Source organism: Quercus lobata, chromosome 11 (genome assembly GCF_001633185.2).
Source record: "Quercus lobata isolate SW786 chromosome 11, ValleyOak3.0 Primary Assembly, whole genome shotgun sequence".
NCBI classification, from domain to species: Eukaryota; Viridiplantae; Streptophyta; class Magnoliopsida; order Fagales; family Fagaceae; genus Quercus; species Quercus lobata.
Genome location: NC_044914.1, coordinates 51,252,293 through 51,278,855, shown reverse-complemented (window position 1 = coordinate 51,278,855; position 26,563 = coordinate 51,252,293). Strand labels below are relative to the sequence as shown.

The 26,563-nt window shown below is 36.0% G+C and overlaps 2 pseudogenes; one reads left to right on the top strand and one right to left on the bottom strand.

Moving 5' to 3' along the window:
• Window positions 1–19,938: 19,938 nt before the first annotated feature.
• Window positions 19,939–21,154, top strand: LOC115967959 (annotated as a pseudogene).
• A 240-nt stretch (window positions 21,155–21,394) lies between these two features.
• On the bottom strand, window positions 21,395–24,818 carry LOC115967092 (annotated as a pseudogene).
• Between the last annotated feature and the right edge of the window lie 1,745 nt (window positions 24,819–26,563).

Below are 26,563 nucleotides of genomic sequence, written 5' to 3'. Positions count from 1 at the left end.
GTAACATGGCTAGGACTTGGTAAGAGCAAACTTTCCATGTATCTAGCCCAAAACTTGGCCTAGAACCATTTTTCTAAATACATGGCCTTGAAATTGGACAAGAGCAAAAGTTTCCAACTACAACCAAGAAAATGGTCAAAAGCAAAAGTTTATGGGTACAAGCTGTAGCATGTACCAGCAATAGGTAAAAGTGCAGATTGTAAGCATATCCCAGTCATGACTACAACTTTAGCATGTACCAGCAATGGGTACAAACTGTAACACGTACCAGTAATAGGTACAAGCCGTAGCATGTCCTAGCAAAGGATGCAAATTGTAAGCAAAGCCCAACGAGGGGTACAAAGAGAAAGAGCCTTGAGTGGGTATGAAAACCCAAAAGTGGGTGTGTAAAGTGCACAAGATTGACCTCCTTGAAAGGAATTGGTTCAAGAGAGCCTAAAGAAGCAAGGAAGGCGTAACTTAAAAAAAAAAAATTCTAAGAGTACATCACTCGAAGTCGCACAAGCATGGATACTTTTGCAAGTCTCTATACAAAGAGATTAGTCAATGACATTGCAAACCAGCTAGCGACATTTCCCTCCTCCAACAAGGCGCAAACTCACCAAAGGCTTGGAGGTATTTCAACTCAACAAAAGAAAGGTACCCTTTCGGTAAGCCCACTCATTAATACCATGTTTGAATATATCGAAACACTGCAAAATGTTGTGCAAGAGGTATCACCCATGCACTAATATTTTATTCATATGGATTAAAACGAAAAATTCTAAAAATTTTTGGTCTTCTTACTTGACCAATTATCGAAAATCAAATTCGAAATTCTTGTGTGGTTGAGATCCTCACATGGTTTCATATACATGAAGTAATTTTTATTGCCATATCTTATTTGGCAATTGGCTTTTCCAGTGCATACACTGGGGGCTAAAACAAGATTATAAATTTTCCTTAGATATATCTTTTACTTGATGAAAATTAAGAAGTCTAGTGCGAACTTTACTGTACATAAGTTCAGCCACTGTTATTTTCTTTGGCTTATGAACTATATGGAATATAGCAATTCAAACAACAATATAATTGGTGGCATGGTATGTGAATAATCTGCTGCAATCTGAAATATTATATAATCTCTCACAATTTGGAAAAAGAATGAGGCAAAGATCAAGAGCATCCACCAGAAGAGCAAGGTCTTTAGCTAAAGCAAGGCGTGGAGATGTTCCTAAGCCTTCTAAGTCATGTCCTCAGGGAAGTTTCTATCTCTTAATACATTTTGAGAAGAATAGCTAACCTCGATTAGACTCTAAATCAGTATATTTTTATGATTCAATGATTTATGATATCATGGTCCCATTGGTAAGTCACTATTCATGGACTAAAAATCCCATGGGGCAAACATCTTGGTGTTATTCACCTTAGCCATAGCAAGCATGTACTACAATGCATAGAATATCTTTGGCAAAGTTCATGGGGGCTCCCCTCATTTAATCTATTTTGTAAAACAAACAAAATCTTGTTGACAAAGCTGTGCTATCTTATATTAAGATTTAATATGCATTCAACATGATTTTTGTATGCTACTTTCAAAAAAAAAAGCATATCCTAGAATTGCTAGCAAAAAACGTTAGTGCTAGAAATATACTCTTAGTATCAAATGCAATACCAATATAATTTGGTTATACATATATATCTGCATATATTATTGATAGTTTGACAAAGTTGATTTATTGAATACCAATCTACAGAAGGTGAATTCTAATCTTTTGCAACGTGTTAGTACATCCCATGAAGGAAATGTAGCAATTCCTTTGGAGTTTCCCTCAAAGAATTATTTGATCTACACATTGATTCTACAAACCAGAAAAGTGTCCAAAAACAATTTATTTTCTCGCGCGTGGGCTACAGGTAACCCACGAGCTCGGGGGGCTAATGTTGAAGGCCAAAATTTCACAAGAATGCCCATTCCATGAAAAAGTAAAGAAGGCCCAATTCAAGTAGCAAGAAGAATCAACATTAAGGCCCAATTTATATTCAGATTTCCAGCAAAAAGGTCATCAAAAAGTCCAGCAAAATTCAGTGAAAGAACTGGGCCGGGATACCCAGAGGCTGCCAGAGGCCCGAGATCCTCAGAGGCCCGGGATCCTCAGGTAATGCAGGACAGCTACTGTAGAATTGAGACAACTCAAGAAAGGTACCACGAAATACAAGAAATGAAGAACAGAGATGTCCTTCTCAAGTACCCACTGGTGCAGCAAAGAATCAGAAAGTATAAAGCAAACATTCATGAACAAATGAGCTGTATCACAAGGAACCAAGAATGAGAAAATCATACGAAGAAGCAACTGGAAGAGAACTTTCAACCCAACAGTAAAAGATTCCAACTATTTGGGAATAACGACAAAAAGGAAATAACACCGACAACCAATTCTGAAAAATGAGAAAACTTGAAAGAAGAGAGATTGAAGGCTAATTGCTGAGGACGTCCCGGAATGGAAAGTCAGCAAATGACTTTTAGAGAAACAGCAATGAAAGATGAAAACCATGAGAAAAAAGGGAAGAGACCAGCCCATAAGAAAATGACACAGCACGAGCTCTGAGGGGCAAAAGAGAGAAATCACTAGTACCTCAGAGCCCTAGAAAGCACGCTATAAAAGGAAGAGAAAACCCATGTTGAAGGGAGAGGATTTTCAGTAGGAAGAATATCATAACAGAGTCATTAGAACTCTGTAAAATTTAAGAAAAACAGAGGAATGTCTCCCGGTATCCCAGAAACAGCCACTATAGCACATACTTGGATTCAAAAGGATTCAAACTTTGCAAGTCTTAGAGGCTTGAATAGCCATCAAAGTCTGTAATTTTTGAGCTTATTTGAACCTTGTATCACGTCTTAGTGAGCACATTTGTAATCCACAATCAAGAAAAATAATGAAATATCTCATATTGATTTGAGAATTTCTAACAATTACTTTGCATATTTCTTTACTGCTTCTTGCTGCTCAATACATATATATTCTTGCTTGTAAAGCTGAGTCCCTGCCCAAGCAAAGCCACTCGGACTTGAGTTCCAAATCCCACAAGTCTTGTGCAAAAGCATAAGTCTGTGAGAATTGGGGCCAGGATCCTCGTGGCTGAATCATTCTCATAAAACTCACTTACATATATGTATGTGTATTAATATATATATATATATATATATCCTAATAGTGCAGAGAACCAGAGATTCTGGGTTCTTACAGGCCTAATACGCCTCGGGATCCCACGACAGTACGCCCCGGGATCCCATGACAGTACGCTCGGGTAGCAAGTGAAGGAATTCTTCAAAATGTTTATACGATAAAAGATAAGCCTTAAATATTCTATTTCAATCTCTTTCTCATTATGAATATTATGAACATCTCTTTTACTTGTTTTGTAAGAGTAAAGGATCCTTTTATGATACTAAAACACTTATAATGGTATTTTATTACTTAGGAGGAATCGCATTTTGGCCTTGAGGAGATTTATGTGACTTGCGCACAACTTGGTTCGTAATCAGCCCATATTTAGCTGCGGTGAACCAAGCCCAGTCCACCAAAATACAACTATTTGGCCCAGGATCCTTGGGCCTGTGTGCTAAAGAAAAAAAGCACTCTCACATAGTGTATTTGAGATATTACATCATATTGTCATACGCTTTAAATTTATTCTATTTTATCATAATCATAACTTTTTATCTTATAGAATGTATTTCTTTCAGTTATAAATATTTTTTAATTAGAAATATCCAGTATAAATAATTGACATAGATATAAAAAATTAATAAAAAAAAAGGTAAAACTAGAAATTTTAATTGATTATCACATAGGATCCTTTGATTAATCTATTACTAGGAATATAATAATATAAGATAAAATTTATATGAAAGCTCACAAGTCAATGAGAATTTATCAAAATTGAGGGTTTTTTTTTTTTTTGAAAATCTTATCAAAACCGAATTAGAAGATAAAGAAATAATATAATGAAAAGATTATAAGGGCTATAATAATCATAATAACGTTAAAAAAAAAATTGAATTTTTTTATCATATAATAATATTTGACTATATAACAAAATTAAATTATTTTCCCATTGCATTTTTTGTTTTTTCAAAATAAGTTTTTTAAAATTAAAATTCAATCCTAATTAAAATCTATTATACATAATGAAACTAAATGGATTTGTCTTATAATCAATTGAGAAGTAGATGTTAGAGCATTTACATTAGCTTGTGCAAAAATTTATGTCTATTTTAACACAAGAACTTACTTTTTTATTTTATATACTCACTTTCAATATACCTTACATCAAATTATCTATTTTACATTACATTTCATTAAAATATCATTTTTTTTCTTAAATTTTTTAATTTTTTATATTTCTTCACACACACAATAACTATCATCCACTCATTTATTTCATTCTCAAGATATGTAAAACAAGAATAAAAATAATAATAACAAATTATTAGAGCTAGGCTAAAATTACACGATTATTATAACAATAACTATCATCTACTCATTTATTTCATTCTCAAGATATGTAAAACAAGAATAAAAATAAAAATAATAAATTAATAGAGCTAGGCTAAATTTACACGATTATTATAATAATTATGTATTTTTACACAATTTTGCATGACTTTATGTGTGTGAATTTTAGAATTTGTTAACTAAAATGTCATCATTTTTCTATTATACATGTATTAATAATGATTCGATTGCTCTTAACAAACTTAAATATAAAACTTTTATATTACAAAAAGAGTATTAAATAAAAATTTTAATTTAAAAGATTAAATAAATATTATTTAAAAAAGTCTAAATGGTTGTGACTTGCGACCTCAAAGACCTCAAAATATTTTTTCTTTTTGAGAAAGCTCAAAGACCTCAAAATAGGTGTAAAGTATTGGCTGTAAAGTGTAAAAAAGTACTACATTTCGGTGCATTTTCTGCTCAATTTTTCTTACTTTCCTCACAGCATAGACCTGTGTCAATAGTTATACTGTTTCCACAAAATTTCCACCAACTTCAGTAGAAAGCTCGCGCATCTTCAGTTTTTCAAGAAAAGAAAAAGTGAGAAAATGACATAACAAAATACTCTAAGCTTTGTTTACTTTTCCCACAATGCATAGAGTACCGTCAATTTCTTGGATGATAGATAAATGCAGAATGCCAATATTATTTCTCGGATAAATTCCATGAACATAACTTGATGTTTGAGTTACTGTCAACCATGTTCAAAACTTTATAAAACTAATTAATTTGGTTCTTAATATCAAATTAGTTCTTAAATATAGTCGTGAAAAATGACTAACTGGCTTTACAGTATTTAGGAATTAAGTTGGATTTAAGGACTAAATTGATTAGTTTTGAAAAGTTTAAAATCTGGTTGATATTAATTCAAACACCAAAATATGTTAATGAAATTTACCTTATCTATAGCTATTGACAACTTTATATGCTTTCAACATAATAAAATAATATAAATATCACAATAGTAGTGTGAACGCACAAGAACCGGCTTACAAAGAGAGAGTGCTCAAAAACTTATAAAGTATAAACATATGATTAAGTTTACACTTAACCAAAGTGGGACATTATGATCTTAACAAGTGCACAGCTAAGATAGCCGTAACTATGGAGCCAAAAAATATAGTTTTGGCTCCACCATTATAGGGCATATTTTGGTATTTAGTGAAGGTAAAAATAGCAATATAATTATTTAGCACTATCGATATGTACACTCTAAAAATATATTTTAACATACTTTTAAACTAAATAATTTTTGGCAAAAGGCTGAGGCAGGTTCGCTAGCTGAATATCCTTCTTCCACGAAATGTCCTTGGCGCAATTATTCGATCTAGCACTAGCAGTGCCACGCTTTTTCTCTTCCTTGGTTTTTCTCTGGAAAGTAAAGACTAGAAACAGTAATTTTCTGACCACGCGCAATGCAGTACAAGCAATAATTTAGGTTTTCCAAAAGATAGAGGGCCCATACAAACAATAATGCATGTTGGAAGGAACATCCTAAATTATTTCCATAGTTCTATTACATATTTTTTATTTATTTTTATTTCACAAAAAAACTCACGTATTAATAATTTTAATTTTTTTACAAAATACTCACTTCATTTTAAGTTTTTAACCCCCCGTAATATAAAAATACACAGTTTTACAATTTTGATTAATTTACCCTATTTCCATCACCAATTTACAAATGACTAGAGTAATTTTAATTTAACACAAAAAAAGCTACTACTTTTTTCCCCTTTTATTTTCTTTTATTAGCACTTTGAACCCAAATAATTTCAAGGAGGAATTTTTGGAAATGATCCCTAGAGAACGACCAGGAGTTCTTAAAATTTTTAATTGGGGTATTGTTGTATTGGTTTCAATTAAAAGCTTTTCTTTCCCACTATTCAACTCTTCACACCTTAACATTTCTGAATTATAACATAAAAGTTAAACAAAAAAAAAAAAAAAAAAAACCCTCAGGAAGGCAAAATACTAAATTTTAGGATAAAACTAGGTGAAATATATCAGATTATCCAATTAAATTCAAATACCATATTATATTCAACTTGAGAAATTACCTAATTAAACTAGGCAATAGTTTAGACCCCTAAATTTTAATGATAGGGCTTAATCAATTATGCCACGTGAAATAAAATTTAAGAAGTGAAATGAACAAAGAATTATAAACATAAAAGGGGCTAACTGTGGGGCTTTTTGGCATGGGTTGGGGGAGACAAATAGATAGCAACCAAAAAATCCTTTGCCTCCGTTTCCTTCTCTGGTATTTTAGTCCTCCAATGGTGCCCTACTATTTCTCATATCTCTAACTCTCCCAAAGGGTTAATCACATTATCAAAAAAAATTACAATCACAAAAACCATAATTTTTCCCTTATTTCCCAATGTCAATCTTTTAGCCGGGGCATAAATCGGATTAGCTTTGCAATAACCAAGCAATCTAGAATCAAAAGTGCTAATAAGTTCATTTTGTATGTTAATGTTTTTACTTTCAAATATCGTGTAAATAAAGCATAATAGTTTAATGTCATATTACCTGTGACTTTTATGAATAAGTAAACTTAGTATCTATTTTCACTCATTCTAAACCACAACAGCAACCAGTAGCCAAAGGTAAATTGGTTATGCCAACTTCTAAGTTTGAATCCAGTATCATAACACATGCAATTACATAAAACATGATTTGACTATGTCTATTCAATTTTTGAGACTTTAGTGCTTTAACTCACTTTCATGAAATTAAAGATAAATGTAATCACTATTCTACTAACAAATGTGCAAAGAAACCGTAAACTTTGCATATGAAGAATCCAACACATTTAGACAATATTTATGCATTTTGGTGAGGATCGATTCAGCTCTTACAGAAGATGATCCCGAACAACATTGAACAAACAATTATAATTATGAAAAGAGAGAAAGTACTTTAACAAATAAACAAAAGGCAATTGAACAAAAGGAAATTGAACAAACATGACAAAATTGAATGATGAACCACCTTAAAAAAAAAAAAAAAGCATTTACATTAACATTACTACTTGTTCATTATTCAGCTCACATCATTCCACTTCAATGACTCATCTTACATTGAGTGAACAAATCAATTTTTGACAGACACACACTAATACAAATCAAAATCACATCTCATTTTAAATAAAACTTATTGTCTTCAGCAGCATATTTTCAAATTCACCAATCATATCAATTTTTTTTAATACAAACTTAAAAACACAAAGACACACATATATAACCTCAAGCAAATTTATTCCTTATCAGTTTATGCTCCAAATTTCAATGCAACAAAGGAAACAAACTTAAGCAAATAATATTTCACATTATCAAAATTTATGCATTAGCAGTGAATATTTAAATTTCAATAACAAAAATTTATTATTAAACAAAGCATTGGAAAATACAACTTAAAAAGAGAAAGGCAAATGGTTGTAATATAAAGGAAATGAAAGATAGGCTGATAAAAACTCCTGGGGCATTGGTGACTTCCTCATATTCAGCTGCATCCAGTTCCTGAAAATGATGCTTTGGAATCAGCTTAGGGAGAATATGCTGACTTATGCTGATGAAAAAAAAGAAAAGGCAAGGGAACAAGATTCCAGCTATAGGAATCCATGTTACACCAAAAAGACCAGGAAGTACACAAATTGGAAGATTGTAAATGTGGCAATGTATAAAATGGTTCTGACTCTACAAAGGAAGCATGAACTCCTTCCAAGACCCTGCCTTGAGAGTTCCGTCAGTGCAATAGGTATTTGAAATATTTTTGGTACTTGGCAGCCAATATTTATGTTACTTTGTGACAAAAAATTAGTGTAATCTCCATCCAGAATGAGTCCCTAGGACCCTGGGACATTGTCTTTTGCCAACAATGGAAAAGGGGATATTAAGAATTTAATATTTTCGAATTCAATATTTCACAACCACAAGAAGAATGAGTAAAATCATTGGCTGCTATGTTTCACACTTATATGCCAATAGGTTGAAGTAATAATTCCAACAAAGGCTCTTTTAGAAACACTTGAGTATCAAAACAGCATGTTCATTTGATTCAATCAGGGGGCAGCTGGGAAAAAACAATCTTCAATGAGGTTGATCCCTTTTTGAGATCAACTATCTTCTTCATGTCATTCAATAACTCTATGCTGGAGAAATAAATCCATTGATGTGTGAGTGTAAGTTCTGAAATGCTATAAACACTTATACTATTTTGAATTTCACTTTGTTACAGGATGCAGCTAAATCAAAATTGGCTAAACTATTATTTGTATTTGGAGTTCTTGGATAAATTAGAGATGAAATTTGTGACCCAAGGAGCTTATGACACCCGCAATATCATTTAGTTGCTCGATTTGGCATGGACACTCCTTTGCATTTTCTCGCATGAGCTTGTCCATAGTATATCTGCAAAGACTCTGGATTAGTTCTATAGTAGCGATGCAAACATTGATGGAGGAAATTTAGCTCGTATCTCCTTTTCTCCTGTTTAATCAGCATTGCGTGATCTGCTGTTTGTTTATTCATTTGCTTTTATTTCCTAGATTGTCTATCTCTCCATATATCAATAAAGATCGTGGTCATTTTGAAGTTCTTCATATTGAAATCCCTTTGGCTAGTCAAAGTGATGAGTATTCTTTTAGTGAAGGCTTTTAGATCTTGTAATTTTTGTTTTTGTTTTTGGGTTGCCTTTTTATTAGCTTGTGTCACCAATTTGTGGTTTGGGCGTTGGATATCCTTCTCCCTTCCCAAAATTTGAGGAACTATTTGGCATTTAGGAATAAAGGCTTGTTAGATATGCTTGCTCTATTACCGTATTTAATTGTAAGTTTATATATATAAAAATATATATATATATATATATATATATATATATATATATATAACCATTATGATTTGATTTTATTCAGGAATAGGAGACCATAGTTGACAATGTTAGTGGTAACTTAATTCTTGTTTTGCACCTAATTATCTAGGTGAAACTGCTTTGTTCCAGCAACTACTTCTTCTAATAAAGCAGGTATAATGAATTAAATTGTCAAGAATATCAGAAGTAGCTAATTAAAACTGACCATCAAGTGGATTAAATTGTGATTTAGCTTTCTTTTGATGTTCTTGCTATAGGTGGTAGGACTGGGACAACTGAATTAAGGATCCCAAGAAAAGAGGTGGACAAGCCTAATCCTCTTTTACACTCTTTCATTCCACTACCTTTTCCCTTCTTTTAGGTAACCAAAGTAGAAGAGAAACCAAAATCTTTTAATAATTGTCTATATTTAACTAGAATTCATTTCAGTCATTTAACTTTGCTTTTGTTTATTTTAGTCTATTAAATTCCAATTTTATTCAATTAAGGTTTCTCCATTAACTTTTGTTAAATGTTGCAATTAATTGTTTAAATTTTTAATTTTTTTTCTTCAAATATTTTTTATAAAAAAAAAAATTTGAATTAATGATTGAAAAATATTTTCTAGATTTTTTTAATGAAAATTTTAACAAAAATTGATGGAGGGGCTTTAATTAAATTAACTTGAAGTATAGAGGACTGAAATGAAAAAAAAAAAAAAAAAATCAAAGGACTAAAACTAATAGAACTTAGAAAGTGAGTGTGGGGCTCAAAAACAACCACTATTCAAATGGTGACAAAGAAAAGGACTTAAACAATTAATTTATGAAAGGAAAAAGGTAAGAAATTCCACAATGGGAGATCTAAACAACAGATTGTAAGATAATAAGGAACAGAAAGGCTTCTATTAATATAAGAACAACTTTCCCATGGTACAAAGGATAGGATTGAAAACTAAAAACTCTTAGTCCTATTCTACTATTACAACTTTCTCTCTCTTGTTCTTCCTTAAATCTTTTCTCTCAATTTTACTGAATCCCTTTTCCTGTTGTACCTCCCCTCCTTTTATAGACAATTTTCCCCTCCTTCTCTCCTAGCTGTCCTGTTCCTAATTGGATTTTGGGGATACTTGTCTTATCACCCCTTGGTTTTGCCATTCTTTTATTAGGAAATAGGACTTTTGGAGGCGTTTTCATTGTTCAAGTCGGTCAATTAACATTTAATGTGGAAGAGTTTAGGTTGAGAACATCTCATTAATGCGGAGGTGACTGCCTCTGTGGTCCTTATCTCTTCATGGCGTTTCCCAAGGCGAGTTTGATGACGGTGGTATCTCAAACTAGAGGGGAACTGATCGCCCGTGGTTCCTCGCGTATTTGCTATTTGAAAAGCCATACTTATTACCTCGGTAGGGAGCCTTGGTAATGGTAGCTACCGTGGACCTCCATGGGATTTGTTTCTGGGAGTTGTCTTTTATACCTTAGACTTCTTCGCTCATATTCACATCTTTGGGTTGGACCCATCTTTTAAGATATGATCTGTTACGCCTTTGGTTCTTGGCCCAAGCTCAAGTTCATCCCCCCACAGTGAGTTTTACATTTTAGCATAACATTAATTTACAAAATGAATATTTTCCTTTAGATTTGTGAGTACATCTAATATATTGTTTACCAAAAAAGAGAGTACATCTAATATTAATTGTCAATAATAAAAAAACAATGGCATTTATTAATTCAATTGAATCAAATTAAACATAATAAAAAGATATTTTGATTTACATAATATTTTTTAGAGTAATGGTATAGAAACAAATTGTTTTACGACATTTTTACAAACTAATATTGTGGCCAACTTTTTACTAGTTTTCATCTAGACCCACCATTAACATCACTTCTTCATTTACCAATAATCACTCACCACATCAGTAGTTTGTAAATCTTTTTGTAAAATAGTTTGTTTTTCTAGCGTTACTTTTTTTTTTTTTAATATTATAGTTTTAAAATAATAGATAATATTAATTAATGTTTTTTTTAGAAACATATTAATTAATACTTAATACCAATATCAATAATTAACATATAAAAAAAATAAAGGCAATAGCATAACCTCAAGAACTTTGCTTTTTTAGAAACATATTAATTAATGCTTTTTTTAATAAAATTAATTAATACTTAATACCAAGCAATAATATACATACACACAAAAAAGAGAGCCAATAAGCATATCCTCAAGAGCTTTGTAGCTTTATATATACATATATAGACAGAGAGTGTTTTGTGAGTATAGCGGTCTTACGGGTCGGAGCTTTTCCAGAATTTGTTGCTCTGAATTAGTTTCTTTCTGACTCACTCACTTCACAGTTCACTCGCTCAAATATTTCTCCGAAGCGAAAAACACACACACTCACACTTTCAGACTAGAGCTAGCATGGAGAGGAGAGAAACGGAGTCAGAGGAAGCCGAGAGAAGATGATGACATAATTAGCACTCTACCTGACTCTCTTCGCTGCTACATCCTCTCTTTTCTCCCAACCCGATACAGTGTTCTCACAAGCATTTTATCGAGCAGGTGGAGGCCTCCACTTTGGAGACTAAACCATGAATTTCTATGTCCAAAAGCATCCAAAATCTGTCACTTTGTCACACTGTCATTCAAAGATGACCTCAATGCAATGCCCCATGATGCAGCCACGATATTTCATATAGTAGTTTTTAAGACAAGCAAGGGAGACTTCTGTATATATCCACAGTTTTATAGTGAGATGTATCACCACAAGTGAATGTGTGAACTCCGTTTTCTACGTATACCCAGCTACAACCAGCTAACTTCTTGACCACAAGTGAATGGAAAATTTTCTTTCCTTGCTTCTACTAATCCAGAGTGTGACAACATGCTGGTTTTGTACTCATTCAGTACTTTCAATTTTGTATTATTGACCCTTAAGTTTTAAGAATTGTTCAAGTTGATCATTCTGCCAAAATTCCATTAATTATAATTGACAGAAATGATCATTTGGAATTAGAAGCTTTTGCTTTTGTGTGTTAGGCTAAAAGCAACAGGACCTCCATGATAGATTATTTCGATGAGTTATGCACTTCAATCCATCTCTTTTTATTTCTTTGGACCATGAACATTTTCTTCAAAAACAATAAAGGACATCATGAACGTTTTGTTCAAACCTAGTGAGAGAACCTATCATGAGGAGATGATACAATTGATGTCATTAATTCCATTGCTAGAGGACACAAGATTCCACTTTTCTCAGCTGTTGGTCTTCCCCATTATGAAATATCTGCTCAGATATGTCGCTAGGCTGGTTTGGTCAAGTGATGGAGAGTCCTGAAAATCTTTTTGAGGTATATCTGCCATACAAATATGTGTTAGCTAAGATAACCGAATATTAAACTAGTTGGATGATTGAATGCAGGACAGCACCAAAAGGATCCCCCTATAATTTCTAATGATAGGCATTTTTTCCTGATTTTTATGTTAGGCGTACATAGATGCATGCACAACATTATTTAGTGTTGGCAAGGTTCCTTCGGTGGACATCAAAGCATTGATTTGTAAAGGGCTGTATCACATTGTGTCTTATGGTGTATTTGGCAAGAATAGAACTCAAGATGTTTTGAACGGAAGGAACGGTCTATTCTGGAAATTAAATCTCTCCTTCTCCACACCTTGCTGGATAGGAGTTCGGTTTTTAATCTTTTTCCATGTTCTAATTTTTTAGAATTGCTTGATCATTGTAATTTAAGAGTTTGATGTACTGCTACCCATGTACACCCCTAGTGTACCTGGTTTTTTCGTTAATTCAATTCCATTATTTATCCAAAAAAAAAAAAAAAAAAATCTGAATAGAACTTGCAGCTCCCTTTTACAATGTTTACTTCTCTTTGTGGGTTTAAGTAACTGAACTTTTAAAATTTTTTTCTCTTAGGTAAAATTGCCCAGATTTGTAGTATAAAGTAAATTTAAACTTTCTGAAAGAGTTGAAATGGCTCAAAGATAGGAGCCCAACTCCTTTAATTGAAGTGTTGTTATATGATATTGCTTACTGTTGATCTAGTTGTTTCCTTTTCCTTTAGAATTCACTGAGTTAATTATTTCTTACATCACCACTTGTGTTACTATGTCTCTTATCTTCTAGTTGTTGACTTCTTCCCCCCTAACTTTTAAGTGATTATGCTGACCTACTTTATTAATTTACTGACGTAGGACAACCACACTAACAATAGAACAATAGATAAACCCTAGGAGTCAGCACCTAAGGGCTGCTTGGAGTCAGCACCAAGCAAACTGGAGTCGGCACCAGTGAAAGAAAACACACGTTTATTTTTAATAATTCTCAAAACTGTCTTACAATAATCTGAAAAATTGTTTAAATAGCCAACAATAAAAAAAACCCTAAAGGCCGTCTTCTTTTTGCTCTTCCTCCTATACGTGTGTGTAATTGGGGGCTTGTACCTCGTGTCCGCACCAACTCCCCCCGGGTGAGAAGAACTCGACCCCGTCGAGTGGAAATCTGAAGAGCTCTGATAGTACTCCAGCAAATCAGGATCCAGTCGCAATAGCTCATCTCGAGTAATCCATGTGCAATCAGAATCTGGTTGCCCTCGCCACCGAACTAAGAAACGGTGAACTCCTCCATCCCTGGTAGAAACAATCTGCTCATCTAAAATAGCATCAATAGATTCTTTATGTGCATAGGGCAAATTTAAGGGTAAAGGAGTGGGCATAGGGGCATCAATAGGATTAGGCAAAGACTCATCAAAAGGGGTATCAGGAATAGTTGTGGGGCTTTTATAAGCAACTAGATCCTCAATATTAAAGGAGGAGCTAATACCATAATCATGAGGGAGGTCAATGACATATGCATTTGGGCCCATTCGTTTCAATACCTTGAATGATCCGGCACTACGAGCCTGCAATTTCTTAACGGTCCCAGAGGGAAACCGTTCATGTCGAATCCGAATCATGACATAATCCCCTACCTGAAACTCTGCATGACGTCGATGAGTGTCAGCATGAATTTTATATTGAGAATTACTTGCCTGAATTTTTTTGCGAATCTCATTATGCAAATCATGAATATGTCGTGCAAATGTCTCAACAGGCTCAGAAATCCTAACATGTGGGGACATGGGCAAAAGATCTAAAGGCTTCCTAGGTGTATATCCATGCACAACCTCAAAAGGACTAGCACCTATAGACCTATTGACAGAGCTATTATATGCAAGTTGGGCTACCGGAAGAATAGAATCCCAATTTCGATTGGCATCACCCACTAGACACCGAAGGAGGTTGCCTAGACTACGATTAACCACCTTAGTTTGACCATCAGTTTGAGGATGAAATGCCGTGGAAAATTTCAATTTGGTGCCCACTAAATGCCACAAGGTCTTCCAAAAATAACTCATGAAGCGAACATCCCTATCAGACACTATGGTTTTGGGAAGACCATAAAGTTTGACAATCTCATCAAAGTAGAGTTTTGCAATCTTAGAAGCATCAGAGGTCTTAGAACATGGTAGGAAATGAGCCATCTTGGAGAAGCGATCAACAACTACTAGAATGGAATCATGCTTCCTAAAGGTGCGGGGTAAACCTAACATAAAGTCCATACTCACGTCCTGCCATGGGCGATCTGGCACAGGTAGAGGTGTGTACAGGCCAGTGTTTTGCTTGCGATGTTTGGCTAGTTGACATGTACGACACTGACCCACTATCTTAGCAACGCCCCTCTTAAGACTAGGCCAATAGAATTGACGTTCCACTTCCTCAATTGTCTTGTCTCGGCCAAAATGACCTGCCAGGCCTCCCGCATGTATCTCCCAAACTAGGAAATCTCTCACTGAAGATCAAGGGATACATAACTTGTTGGCCTTGAACAAGTACCCATCTTGAAGGGTATAATCATCCAGGATTGGTCGTGGGGCATTACTTAGGCTAGTGTAGAGGTCCCCAAAATCTGGGCATGACTCATAATCATCCTTGAGTCGTTCAAACCCAGTAACCTTAACACTCATGATGGATAGCAAAGACACCCTTCGACTTAGTGCATCAGCAGCCTTATTCTCAATTCCCGCCCTATGCTTCACTACAAAGTGGTAGCGCTGCAAAAATTCAACCCAACTACTGTGCCTAAAATTCAGCTTCTTTTGGGAATGGAGATAGCGCAAAGCTTCATGATCAGAGTAGATAACAAATTCTCGAGACAACAGGTAATGGCGCCAATGCCAAAGAGCTCGAATAATGGCATAAAACTCTTTGTCATATGTGGAGTACTTTTGTTTAGCGTCATTCAACTTTTCACTGAAATAAGCAATTGGGTGACGCTCTTGACTAAGTACTCCCCCTATACCAATACCTGAGGCATCACATTCCACCTCAAAAGGCTTGGTAAAATCAGGGAGACGCATGACAGGTGCCTCAGTCATCTTTTGCTTTACCTCATTGAAAGCTTTAGCAGCAGCTTTAGTCCAAACAAACTCTCTTTGTTTCATGCAGTCAGTGATGGGGGACATAAGGGTACTAAACCCCTTGATGAATCGGCGATAAAAGGAAGCGAGCCCATGAAAGCTTCGAATTTCATGGATATTTTTGGGCTCGGGCCACTCCACAATCGCTTGAATCTTTTGGGGGTCGGTAGAAACTCCCCCAGAGGACACTATGAAACCTAGGAAGACGACTCTATTAGTGAAGAAAGAACACTTCTTGAGGTTGCCATATAGACTCTCCTTCCTAAGGGTAGTACAAACTTGAGTTAAGTGGTCTAAGTGTTGCTCCCTAGACTTACTATAGATAAGGATGTCATCGAAGTACACAACCAAGAATTTCCCCATAAAAGGCTTGAGCACTTGAGTCATCACTCTCATAAAGGTACTAGGAGCATTGGACAATCCAAAAGGCATCACCATCCACTCATATAAACCATCCTTCGTCTTGAAGGCAGTTTTCCACTCATCACCCGAACGAACCCTAATTTGATGATAGCCGTTCTTTAAGTCTATCTTAGAGAAGATCATTGCTCCAGCCATCATATCTAACATGTCATCCAACCGGGGGATAGGAAATCGATATTTCACAGTGATCTTGTTGATGGCACGACTATCAACACACATCCGCCAAGTTCCATCTTTTTTTGGAGTTAAGAGTGCAGGGACCGCACAAGGACTCATGCTTTCACGTACAAAACCCTTCCTAAGTAGTTCTTCCACTTGCCTTTGTAACTTGGCATGCTCTGCAGGGCTCATCCTATAATGAGGTAAGTTAGGTAGGGCCGCTCCGGGCACAAAATCTATGGCGTGTTGTATGTCACGCATGGGTGGCAAATGATTGGGGAGTTCCTCAGGGAAAACGTCCTTAAATTCCTGGAGCACTAACCTCACTTCTTCAGGTTGCTCCTCACTGGTCTCTCCACGTAATTCCCTGGCAACTAAGACAAACACCATGGACTCTTGAATTGCTACCCTTTCAAATGCCCTTGGACTTATGATGTTCAGGCCTTTGGCCTTTGGTGCTTCTGTCTTCTTGCTCATGCCAATTGGCTTGGGTTTCAAAGGAGTGAGCACAATCTTCTTACCTTCAAACATAAATGAGCAAGAATTGGATCGCCCATGAAGGGTGACATCCAGATCATACAGCCAAGGCCTACCTAAGATGATATGCCCTACATCCATGGGAATTACGTCACACCATATTTCAGCCTTGTAGGTGAGGAATTGAAGTGGGACAACACATCTTTCTTTTATAGCTATGGAGGAAGTATCCACCCAAGAAACTTTATATGGGTTAGGGTGTGGGGTCAATTTCAAGCCTAGGCGGGAAACAACATTAGAAGACACTGCGTTAATGCAACTTCCACTATCTATGATAACTTTGCAAGTTTTGTCTCCACACTTAGTGTAAGTTTGAAAGATGGCACTTCTTAGCCAATCATCAGTGTCTCTTTGCTCTGCCAAGGCACACCTTACCACATTCACTCTAGGGACACCAAAGTTCTTGGAGTCATCAACTTGGGGAGAAATGGCTCTAATGCATGCGAGATAGCTAGGATCATCTTCCCATTCTGCTTCAACATCTTGGGTTTCTTCAACATTTGGATCATACACTAGCTCCTCAACATCCTCTACCTTTTCATCACCCTCTTGAATGACAAGGGTCTTAGAGGGACATCTAGCAGCGATGTGTCCAACCCCATTGCATTTGAAGCATTGGAGGCGAGATCCTAATCTTGAAGGCTCATTGAGCACACCTTTTCCCTTGTCCTCTTTTTCTATTGGGGTGCTATTAGGGTTGACCTTAGGGGGTAAGGCAAGTCTAGGTTTGCTACCAAAAGGTTGAGGGTTGGCGGGTACACTTCGAGGCTCAGAACGCCTCCAAAAGATAGATTTGGATGCTAATTCACAATTCCTAGCGAGGTCATATGCTTCTCTTAAGGTAGTGACTCCTCGGGTGATAATCTCGCCTAGTAGGTTAGCATTTAAACCTTTCTTAAACCTATTGAGTGTGACAACCTCTTCCTTGACTATTCGAATTCGCCTTTTGAACTCCTTGAACTTTTCTATATATTCAGCCACAGGAGCAGTGCCTTGCTTTAGGCGATCCCATTCCTCAAGGAGGGTGCTCCTATAAGTTGAAGGAAGATAATTCCTTGAGAGTGCACCCTTCATCTCAAGCCAATCAGTAATGGGGGGCTCATGTCGTTGCCTAATGCTATCCTCAAGGTCCTCCCAGAAAAGGTCGGCTCTTCCAACTAACTTCATCCTAGCATACCTCACTTTCTTATTCTCAGCCCAATGGTAGTAGTCAAAGAATTTATCCATCTGACGTAACCAATCAGTGAAAACCCATGGGTCCAGGCAGCCGTCAAAGGTGGGTGCTTCTATCTTTTCCTTGAACATTCTATCATCATAATCCCTAGGGTCATTATGATTATAGTGATCATGTTCAAAGTTTGGAACCCTATGAAAGTAACTGTGGTGATTTTGCCTAAGCAGGTTATCTCCTTCATGGTTAACGGTCTCTCTTTGAGATGCTTCAATTTGATCAACCCTATCAATTAAATTACGGACATTTTTTGCTAGGTCATCTATGGTTTGCTCTAAGGAGGACCTAGACTCAGAAGTGGATTGATGTTCAGAGTTTGACATGATGCGACCACTACGTAGATGCATGCACACTATATTTATGAATGCAATTGAGATTCACAAAAGTTCAAGTAACCAATTCTCAATTTAAAATTAGGGTCAGGCAAGAGTGCATGTGAAGAAATTGCAATCAAGTAGTGACAGAGTTCACAGTATTGAGAGATAGCCCAAATAAAAGTCAATTTTCAATAAGCTCCACAATTAATAATGAGAATCAAATATTTCAAAGCCCCTTTTTTTTTTTTTTTTTTTGGTCTTGGCTTATCAAAGGAAACAGATAGTTTTTTTTTTTTTTTTTTTTTTTTTTTTTTTTTTTTAATGGGTATTGAAAGAAATAGATGGCCAACACAACAACTAGCTAACAAAACAAGGTAAATTAAATAAACTAATGGTGGGGAATGCACGTTAAGAAACTAGAGATGTATTAAGAATGACAAATTGAAGCTACCAATGAGACAAAGAAAGAACCTGATACTTGGAAAGGAAGCTCACTTGGATGACATGCTCTTGGGCTTGGACTAGTCTGTCACGGGCCTGGAATCTGCTTGGTCAGATTTTTTTTTATTTTATTTTATTTTTTTTATGCAAAAATAATAAAATACAGTACACGAAGGACTTAAAACTTAGAAGAAGTTACAGACTGAGACTGAACTAAAGAAACTAAAGAAACAAACAACGGACTCAAAACTGAGAAAGAAAAAATATATATTTTCTCTGCGATGAGAGTCTTCTGCTTGCGTAGGGGATTGACACTGGTGGCGGCGCGAAGGAGGCGCAGACAATGGCGGGTGGCTGCTTGTCTCGGATCTTGGCAGCGGCAGTGGCTCGTCAATCTCAGCAGCGGCAATTGATCGTCAATCTCAGCAGCGGTGGGTCGACAATGGGTTTCGGCGGCTGGGTCTTGCGGCGGTGAGTGTTGATTTGTGGATTCCGGCGGCTGGTGGCTGATGGGTCTTGCGTGGGTTACTCTTTTTGATGGTTTTGCTTTCTATTGGTTGTCTACGGTTGTGTTGTATGGACCGGAAGTTTGCTCTGATACCAAAACTGACGTAGGACAACCACACTAACAATAGAACAATAGATAAACCCTAGGAGTCAGCACCAAGCAAACTGGAGTCGGCACCAGTGAAAGAAAACACACGTTTATTTTTAATAATTCTCAAAACTGTCTTACAATAATCTGAAAAATTGTTTAAATAGCCAACAATAAAAAAAACCCTAAAGAAACCCTAATCATTAAATGTTCGGGCTTGCTTAATTTCAAGCCCAATAACTAGTATGCTCCATCCATAAGGCCACAGGTTGGGCCGTCTTCTTTTTGCTCTTCCTCCTATACGTGTGTGTAATTGGGGGCTTGTACCTCGTGTCCGCACCATTTACAGTATGCAGAAGAGGGCAATATTGCCATTGTATTTGTAGCTATGGGTGTGAATATGGAGACTTCACAGTTTTCAAATGTGATTTTAAGGAAAATGGCTCTATGGAGAGTGTGACTCTTTTTCTGAACCTGGTATAATTTTAAATCTGCATATGGACCATATTTTGATATACTTGTTCCTTTATGAGTTAAGTTATACAGTGTTTGAATTGCATTTGTAAACTGTGTCGACTGATGTGCTCTTTTACAGGAAAATGACCCTACAATTGAACATATTATCACTTCTCGTACAGCTCTTACTACTACTGAACATTTGGCTTTTGAATGTGGGAAGCATGTTCTTGTCATTCTTACAAATATGAGTTCTTATGCTGATGCTCTTCATGAGGTAATGTAAAATCTTTACGTCTTAATTTGCACCGGGGCTGTGCCATATACTGTAATTTATGAAATAAACTAAGGTCAGTGTCAGGATGCATGAAGCCGCCTGTACATCCTTCAACATCTTTTTGTGATTCTAATACTCAGAAATATATAATATATTTACAAATTTTACATGGCTTCCAAGTATATTTGAAAGTCAAGACTTTGTTGTTTGTCTGGAGTATTTGAGTTCTCTGTAAGAGCCTCAAAAGCTTTCTAAAACAATTTGCTTGACGCAAACAACTAATTGCTACTGTGCAGGTTTCTGCTGCCTGTCAAGAAGTGCCGGGAAGGCATTGTATCGTGGGTATATGTATACTGATTTGGAAACAATTTATGAGCGTGCTGGAAGAATTGAAGGGCGGAAAGGCTCTATTACACAAATTCTGATTTTAGCATTGCCTAATGATGGTAATGGATTCTCAAATCATCTCACCTATTCGTCGATCTTGTTTTAATGACAAATCAATTCTTGAACATTGATTTACCAAAAAAAAAAAAAAAATCTTGAACTTTGATTTCTTTGTTTGCTCAGACATTATGCATCCAACTCCAGATCTTACTAGATATATCACAGAGGGACAGATATACGTTGACAGGCAGTTGAACAACTGACAGGTAAAGTTTTAAAGGAATGTCATTTAGCATAGTAGTTCAATGGTGGGAAATAAATTTCAAGTGGATGTGCGTTTCTTATTATCACAGTAATTTAGCACCGTGTACATGATGTTAACATGTAAAACAATATTTTTAATAGGAACATATGTGTGTGTGTGTGTCACATAATAAACTAAATGCAACAAACTGTATCTAAGGAAACAAACTAATAGTTTTATGCCATCATTAAGAATTTTACATTCTCTATTGTAGCATGGTTTTGATGAATTTTTTAGAGTGAATGGGTTTACAACAACTGGTTAATGACTGAAAACACTGCATAAAACTAGCAGCTCCCGTTTACAATGAAGTTCATGTAGTGTAACAACAATAATACAATAAAATTCATGTAGTGTAACAATAATCTGAATAGAACTAGCAGCTCCCTTTTACAATAAAATCAAGCGCATAAAGTACAAAATTCCATTAAACCATGAACTGAAACAAAAGAACAAAACCTTACACTAAAACCTAGTCCTAAAGATCTTAAAAAGAATAGTTTAAGATCTGAAATTGCTTTTTCTGAACCCTCTAAGTGCCGGTTATTTCTCTCCCGCTGAATGCACCACATCAAATAACGAGGGACAACCATGCAAATAGCACCATTCCGATTTACAGCAATACCCATAATCAAAATGAATGACATTGAGACATCTCAAGCATGGTGTTTACTCAGACGCCAAGAATTCAGCTTGTGATGTCTGTCATATAGTGGCTCAATCCTTTCTTGTCGTTTTCGCTTGCTCAACTTTGTAGAATTTGCCACCTTGAAAAATCTAGGCGCTAGTTCCACGAGCCATTTAGGATCCATAACCGTGACCTCTCACGCAGTGGCGGAGCCACGTTGGGGCCAAAGGGGGCCATGGCCCCCCAAATTAAAAAAAAAAAAAAATCATTTATATAAATGAGATCCCGAAATCTATGAAACCAATCTCCCAATATAAGCTCCTGGCCCCCCAATCTTGCTATTAAAATTATTTTCCTTTTTAAATTTTCTTTTAAAATAATAATAATAATATATCCACAATATTTTTCACAATAAATCTAAGTGATGAGTTATTATTGTTTTTAAACCACCACTTATATTACTCTTTTACCCGCCACTTAAATCTAAAATGACAAATTTATTGTGAAAATATTGTGAACATAACACTTCAAAAACACAAATACAGTAATTATTATCAAGATATCTATACAATAAAAGCACGTATTTATTTTACAATTATCTCATAAAATAAAGGAGACAAAAAGGGGTTTCAATTTTTGCTCTTCCTCATTCACAAAAAATTTACTTGGCTTACTTTGAAATTAAGGTCGAAGGAGGCTGTGTTCCGTGCGCTTGTCTCCATCGACTTTAGAAAACAATACCAGTTTTTTTCCATTTGGGCTGATAGGTGGGTCTTTAAAATCTTTTCCGTTTCTCTCCTTTCTGGCTCTCTCTCACTCTCTCTTATTAGCTTTTTGTTGTTTTATTCTACAAGTTTTTTAGTACTGATTGCCAAAGCCTTGGGCTTTTTACTCTCCAACTCTAAGAGGATGCCCTCCATGTGTCTGGTGAAAAATTAGACACTTCAAAAGGTACACAATAAACACTATTTTATCTACTCTCCATGTGGGTGATGTGACTCCTCTTCAATTTTTTTTTTTTTTAAGAAGATCCTTTATTGTTTTGTTTAATGGTATATATTTGTTTTGTTTAATTGTATATGTTCTATAATATAAAATATAAATCACCTAATATATCATATATGTAGATAACCATACACAAATAATATTGATTTATATAGACTTATAAAGTACTTAAACTCCGACAAAGACTTTTGAGGAAAAAAATTTAATAATTTCATTTTCTAGTCGCCCCCCCCCCCGCGCACACAAAATCCTGGTTTCACCACTGCTCTCACGTGTACTCCTTTGTAGTCATCACCAGCTCATGGTAGATGATCCAGTTAGGTTGCCTCTGGAAAAGAGTAGTGCTTGGATGTATATAGAATTGTTGGTTCTCTACTAGGGTCTTATAGCCCTCTTGTGGATCCTTTCTAGATGCATGGAAAAAGAAACCTGCAGTAATCGCCTTTCGGATCTTTGTAAAATTTTTCCCTGCAGTTATTACGTTCAATTTATATTTATCCATGATAGTGAGGAGCTGTTTTCTCACATCCTTTGCCCTTCTCAAGGATGTATACCGAACAAAGTTCTCAAAACACCAGTGCCCATAAAAGTTATTACTTTTCCAAGCCTCATAAACCATAAGTAATGTTAGATGGTCTCCCTCTGGCTGGAAAAACTTGGCCTTCTTCTGATCAGCTTGCGCTTGTTTCTCTCTAGGCCTTTAGAAGATATCCCTGTTTGAATCATTGCAATGATGGTCAAAATCTTATCACTGCATCCAAGGTCCACACTGGCAAGCAGCATCTTAGATAATGGTGGTTCAAGAGGAAATTCTGCCATTTTCTGGCCCAATTTGGTCAGAAGCCCTTCCTCATCAAGAGCTCCTAGATTGTACAACTGTTCCATGGCAGAAATGAGAGCTTGGGGTGAAGGTGGATCCATGAATCAAAAGACAGAAGATCATTTATCCCCATAGCTTTCATGGTAAGCGTAGTTAACCCAAGATTTATCCTGTGTATTTCAGGAATTGAAGTAGGGTACATCTCATTGCGGTATGCACTGTCAGTGTAGAGGCGATAACATTTCCTAGGTCCCGTACCCCGAGCAGGCCTAGCTCGCTGCTTGGCTGAAACTTGTGAAATAGGAGTTATGACAAGTGAATCAAGCCCTTGCTTCGGGTTATACACATTCTGCTTTGCAAACCCAGGAACAATAACATAAGATATTCCATCAATTGTCAAAGATGCCTCAGTGATAATGGTAGCAACTACCACTTTCCTCTCCCCCGGAGATGCAGGTTCAAATATCCTTGACTGCATTTCACTTGGAAGTGCACTATAAACTGGTAGAATAATCAATCCAGGAACATTTTTACCTAGCCCTTTCATCCTTTCATGAAGAAATTGGCATGCAAAATCAATCTCCTCCTGACCAGTCAAGAAGAGAAGGATGTCTCCTTCTGGTTCTGTTTGGAGTAGAGTATCTCTACAGGAAAAGTTCTACCAGGAATTATAAATATATCATAGTTAAAGAAATACCCTAAAAACTTCTCTGCATCCAGTGTTGCAGACGTGCCAATCAAGCGGAGGTCGGGTCTTCGTTTCACTAGTTGCTTGTGTAATCCAAAGAGAACATCCGTGTGTATAGTCCTCTCATGTGCTTCATCGAGCATAATAACAGAGTACTGAGAAATGTTATCATCGATCAAAATTTCCCTAAGAAGCATACCATCAGTCATGTACTTGATGACAGTATCTGGAACAGTACAATCTTCAAATCGAATAGCATATCCAACTTCCTCACCCAAACGACAACCAAACTCTTCAGCCGATTTTACCCTTTGTTTTGTATCTAGCTTCTACTAGATATTGAGTTACCCGAGTTGTTTTACTTGAACCAGTCTCACCAATTACAACTAGGACTTGATTTTCATGCACAGCCTGAATGAGTTCCTTCTTTAATTTATAGATTGGCAAGCTCTGCCTCTGTTCCTGAATCGACAGCTTCGACCTCTGTCCAAAGCTAAGGGATTGTTCATGTCCATAAGCATCCTTCTTCATATGCCGATGATAAACCAAAACCTCTAAACTTACGTACTAGATGCCTCTCACCCGTCTCCGGCCCAGTAATCGGGCAACTCAGCGCCATTCTCTTTCAGTTTGGAGTCGAATCCGACAACGGTGTCGCAGTGTCAGCCCAAGTCGGTGATGAACTCGGCGAGATCTTTGTCTCCAAATCCTAAATGCATTTCGAGTTCAGAGCAGACCTTGGAGACGAGTGATAGGTGTTTGAGTTTCTTAAACCCGTCGTCTTTAGCGGGAGCCATTGTTGAAAAAGATACAGAAATAACTAGAGCCTTTTAGCAATGGCTCATAAAATCAGGGCCATGCTATACGCAACTAGGCCTAGGCCTTTTAGCATACTGAACGTATATGCAATAATAAAAGAATTTATTAGTACTAATTTTCATTGGGTGAAGATTTTTTTTTTTTTTTTTTTTTTAATAATCATAATTCATTCAATTAGTACTGATTTCATGCTAAGCAAAGTTGTGCAAGCCTTGGGCTTTTTTTTGAGGTCCAATCCCACTCTTTTTATTTCTTTGGACCACGAACAATTTCTTTGAAAACAAAAATTGATGTGGTAAACGTTTTCTTCAACCCTAGTGAGAAAACCTATCCAGAGGAGACGATTTAGAATGGGATTTCTACAATTGATGTCATGAATTACATTATTGGGTTTACAAAAATTGGTTATTGATTGAAAACAGTACTGTAAGGGCCAGTTAATCAGGAGGTACTGTTAAGGCTGTACTAACTAGACCTATGGCTCAATTCGAGGACATTAGACCATCTCAGGATGTCCAGATAAGATTATAAGGAGAACGGAATAAAGAGAAGAGTAGATATAATATGAGATAAGCCCAAACGAATGTCCAGGAGAAAAGCCATCTCGGTAATAAGGGTCCGAGGTTAGTAAGAGTGTTATATCATCACGGACTTTCTTCGAAGTTACATCACTACTAAGAATTAGACGTTGGACAAGAGATAAGAAAGGAGAAAGGCAGCAAATATTTTTAAAAAGCTGCTGCCTCCACATTAAATGACTCCCAACCAACTCTCTGGCAGCATTACTGTGGAAGTGATGCCTGAACAGTGATCAAACAGCTTTATAGCTACTAGTTGATAGTTCTGGGAGGTGCTGGATAGGACAGGAAGGAGTTCCCCGAACCTAACCTACACGTGTGTGGTAGGGATGATACCAAGATTGTAGTATATAACTTGGGAAGATGTACTAAAAGGGGGGTAATCGGGAAAAAAGGAAGCAATTTTAGAACAAGACTGTGAACTCTTGTATAATCTTATTGATCAACAAGATAATATAATATAAACTCCTCAAGTTATTCCGAGGACAGATTTTCTCATCCTACTTGTGTCTAACAGCCTTAAATTACCAAATTTTATCGTTTTTCTTCTAGAATAGATCTAGTTCTTTCATCCACGCTCTACAAATTTATTGTTTGGGCCGCTTGGGCTAGAACCCAATCCTATATTGGGTCCAATCCAATTTCAGTCCTTACAAGTACATAAGGACTCTCTCTTATTTATTTTGATCTAGAATGATTCTCCACTTTTCTCTTATCTATGTTTATTTCTTAGTTGTGGCCGAATCTAACACTCTAGTTTGGTTTGTGCCTGTATTAAATGCAAAGTCCATTTGATTGTCTAGTTTGTGAGTTTTATGCCTTTTGAGTGTACGTACATTCAACATCCGTTCATCTTAGGTTGAAGGCTAAGCTTGGTGATTTGTGAGAAAGTGGTAATTTAGCAAAACTTTTAGGATATGGATTAATTTATATTGCCACTACACTTTTTACTCAAACATATAAAAACACATCATCTTCTTTATTACCAAGTTTCAGACACTCCTAGTGGGTCTTGAACTCACTA